We start from the raw sequence: 4696 nt of genomic DNA on the forward strand, positions 1-4696 counted from the left end.
CTCATATTTCATAATTTCATATCAAATTACAACTTTCATATTGTAAGACATTCAATTATAAAAAACTTTGTATTGATATCTATCATAGCCAAGATCAAAGACACTCATATACCATATTCCATAGATCCAGAGAACTCCGAAAAGGGGGATAGAGATGGACAAGCCCATGGCCTAGCATTCTCAGATTCTACCCTATTCCTATATAGGGTCTTGGTGTTGGTGACTGGACTTATCAAATTGTGTTGGTTCGTTGGGTTGCTTTGGTGCTTGGTTTTATTTCCTTTGCTCGGTGGGTTTTTTCTCTTCTACTATTTTGGAGGCAAGCGTTGGTTTCCCCTTGGGCCTTGACTCTATTCTATTTGGCTTGGGTAAGTGCAAGAACATGAGCACCACTTAGGGGGAAGTCCATGCATTGGGAAATCCATTGCCAGGAATGGAGGCCCATTTTTTTTAAATGGGAACCCATTTAGCTCTGGGCTCATGAGGCAAAATGAAACGAGGACCGGACAAAAAAAAAAACAAGCCCCCATTCCTTTTCAAAATGGGGGGTTGCTATGTAAAAGAAATGGGCACCCGTTTTTAAATACACTTTCCCCCCATTTTTTTTAAAACGGAGGTCCGTTATTAAAAATTAAGGTAAAAAAAAAGAAAAGGACCCCACAACCCACCTTCTACCTTGGGTTTATGTCCGGGATAAGAATGGAATGCCCAGACCTTAGACTTGGACCTACAAAGTCAAACTTGGATAATTGAAAGCACAAATACAAACTTCTACAATATTTTACATGTGTTATTAGAAAAAATATTCAAAAAATTAAAACCCATTTCACATTAAATTGTGCATATTTTGACTATGTAAATTTTTTTAAATTTTGATTTATTTTGCATTTTTAATTTAATTTATACTGAATCTAGTCCATAAACTTGAAATATCAACTAATTTTATTTATTTAATAACTTTTTGTTTCAAAGTCTTTTGAAAAAAAATTATATGTCATCAATCTACACAAAATTATTTTCTCTTTAAACAAAAAAAATCAAAAAATGACAAGTTTAGGTCAAATTATGTGGGTCGTACATGTCAAGTTTTTATACCTATAATTAGGGCCAATATAAAATTAAAAATTAAATATTCAAAAAAATAAATACAAAAAAATATGCTCATCAATCTTGAGTGTATTACAAATTAATTTCCAAGATGATTTGAAAAAAAAGCCTTTTATTTGTGTCAAAAAGTTTGCTTCATACATGTACATGGTATGGTCATGAAACATACATTTTTAGAAAGTTCTTTTTAGAAATTCATTTTGAAAGTCAGTTTCTATTTGTGGGTATTGAAATAAATTACATATTTGGAAAGTAGACTCGAAGTAATATATTTTGTATTACTAACTTTTTTCAATATTCAATCTCTAAGTGTTTCAAATTTTTAGCTCAAATGTGGCAAAATCTGAAAATCGAGGGAAACACTTCCACTTTTTTGCCAAAATGTGGACTCAGCTTCTTGCACTGACCCGCTTTGTTCTTCATTTTTCTCGCCCATGTGATGTGCCCTCCTATGGGGGTGTGCGATTCTTTGCCCCTTCATCTTGGTATTACCCCTTCTCCTTTGTGGGACCTTCTTTGCTGGTGTGTGCCAATTACAAACCCTCTTGTATGTGATCAATTTGGTGAAAGTTGGGTTGTGCTAACTTATTAGTACTCCAGTTCCTTTTGTAGAATCTTTGTGTGGAATTCCTCTATTTTTTCTATCTAGGGTATTCTAATTCCCTATAAGATTGTTGATCACCTCACTCATGTTGTACACCGTATGCAGGGTTCATGGTTTTTGGACATTAATCTCTCCTTTTGCTTATCTCAAATACGCTTTGGTATGGTGTTGCATTCTACTATGCATTAAGTTGTATTGCTACTATTTCCTAAAGGTGAGTTTCCCTACTCCTTGTGGGTTTGTGGCTTGTATGGATAATGGTCGAGTTTCTTTCCTAGTCTTAGCCTTGCTTGTAGTTTATGTTCCGAACTCTCACTAGAGGGATGCATTATTGGAATGCTATAGAGGTTTCTCCATTTCTATGGAGTTTTATCACTTTTCTTTTGCTTGCCTGAATTGAGATGCTAGTGTTTTTCTCCCCACTCTCTTGTCGTTGTTGTTGGTTGGATGAAAATGCTTTTTGAGGTTATGTGATTTCCTACATCTCCTCTCTATTGGTGGGTGGGTAAGAATTGTGATTGTGAGGCTTTCTCAGTGTAGTATGTGCTCTAGGTTGGGATGTCACATTGGGTGTTTTTTGTTTGGCTGCCTACTATGGGTATGCCCTATTGTTGGTAGTGTAAGTGCTTGGCTTCCATTTTTGCGTGATGCTTCAAACTCTTATGTTCAGTGTTGATAGTCCTATGGAGGGGGAATTTTGTACTATAACGGATGGTGTCCTTTAGTGCTTCAGGTTTCTTCAAATGGGTAGCTTATTCCTTTCTTTTGTGAGTCTGTCTCTCAGTCCTCCTTTCTTTTTTGGATTGGGTTCTGAATATGTCTATTGCTCTACTCCTTTTGATGACCCTTAGAGGGGCGCCTTGAAGTTGTAATGCTCATAAAGGTTTCTTTTGATGTTGGGAATTTGTGGGCTGTTGTCTTCATTTTTCATGATGGCGATGTTTCTTTTGGTGGTAGTTTTCCTTGTGTTATGGTGGGTGGACTTGAGATGGATGTTAAGGGCTAGTTAATCTAGGAGCACATAACTAGAAAGGGCTCTATTTTTTGTGTGTTTTCTATAGTACTATAATATTGCTTCTTTTAAAGGTTATTTTCATTGTCGAGGGCTTCTACTTCTACCCCTTTCTCCCCCTATCACTTGTGCCTTTTTGGTTTTCTCTCTAGATCTCTTGCTTGCAAAACATTTTGGGATCTTTGCTTCTCTTGTTTTTTTGCTAGGGCCTCTCCCTAGGTGCTCTTCCTTTCTGAGATATTGGTTCTAATTTCTAATGTGATTAGGTGGCTTATTGAGGTGCCTTTAAGTATTTTTAGATTAGTCCATTTGAGTATGTTTTATGTTTTGTAGGAATGGCTAGGTGTCCCTTTAAGGTTGCAGGATGCCTTCTAAAACTCGTTGCTAGGTTTTAGTTTCCTTGACTATTCTATCATTGTAAGGGTTTTTCTTTGGGTTAATGTTAAGGGTTCTCTCTAAAACCCCTCTATTCTAAGAATGAAAGTTTGTTGAGGCTTCGAGACCCTTGTTCCTATTAGTTGGGTGCTCTAGTAAAAAGACCTATTTTTTAAAATTGTGTCCTCTTTTTTGGGTGTTTGGTGGTCTCATTGCTTGTGAGTTCCTCCTAGTTATATTAAGGGCATGTTCCCTCTCTCTCATTTAATTAATCAGAATAAAATTAATAGATAAATATTGTAGGGTCATAGTATTGATTCATCTTAGTTTATATTTACATCATATTCACATAACAATGATATCAAAGAAAATGTAAGAGGGGCTTAGATATTTATTTGGTTTATAGGCTTCAAGTCCTAAAATGTCCATAAATAAATAGAAGTTTAGTTTGAAGATGAAAGAGGGAGATAATATTATTCAACATAGTATATTTTATTTCCTACAACCAACTTGCAAGTTTAAACTCTATAGTCAATGATGATAATGCAAAAATAAGGTTACTAAGTAGTGTGTCTTCAAGTTTTGATTATATTATTTTTACATTAAACAAACAAATCCTAGATTGAAAATTGTGATGTCATCTTTGATTGATGAAGAAAGTAGAGCTAAAAATAATAATTCAATTATTTATAAAACTTCTTTTTTATTAAGAAGAAGCCTAAAATTTCAACAATAATGCTATTATTTTTAAAAAAGTGGACATTTTTAAACAAATTGTATTCAACAGGCTAAAGATCTTATCATTGGTAAGTTGAGTAATATAAAGCTATCACTAAAACTAACGGTGAAACACAATATTGTGAATTTGTAATGCATGGAAAAGATTGACCACGCCATGATATTGATGAGGATTGTGTTCTTTACAAATTAAATCAAGGTCCAACTGAATATTGGAGGAAATAGAGGGACGAGGACATCTATCATCTTGATCTAGCTTCTAACTAAGGGATGATTTATAACATGGGAAGCACATTTCATATTTTTATCTCTAAAGGAAAGAGGAGGCTTGGAATTCTTTGTGTCCCTTCAAGAAGGACAAATTTTTATCAGTGCATTTAATGTATTCATGTTTGGTTGAGGTTTTGTATGTTGTGGACTCTAAGAGGAGAGTTGTTTTCTCATGTTTAGCACTAGAGAAGGCATTTTGACACACTCAAAGGAGATGTGGACTTTTATTAGAAAGTTATGTCCAATTTATTTTCTTTGATGATGTCTAAGTGATTGTACATTCTATAGTCACAAGATTAGTTAGTGAAATCAACCTAATATCTTAGGTAAACAAGGAGGAGAGGTGAAGATTCTTCATAAAAGTATCAAGAAGGTTTGTGTGCAACTCTTGCAATATTTCGCCCATTTTAATATTAATGTAATAAGTGAGGCATGTTGTATTATTACATTAATAAACTATTTCTTGGTTGATTATAATGGTTACTTAACAATTTTTTTTTCTATTTTGTTTGTTCAAATACACCACCTATTTAAAGGCTTTATCTTCTTTAAAAGTGTATTTACTACATGAATTTTACTTCCCTCAATTT

This window comes from Cryptomeria japonica, unplaced genomic scaffold, assembly GCF_030272615.1.
Source record: "Cryptomeria japonica unplaced genomic scaffold, Sugi_1.0 HiC_scaffold_93, whole genome shotgun sequence".
NCBI lineage: Eukaryota > Viridiplantae > Streptophyta > Pinopsida > Cupressales > Cupressaceae > Cryptomeria > Cryptomeria japonica.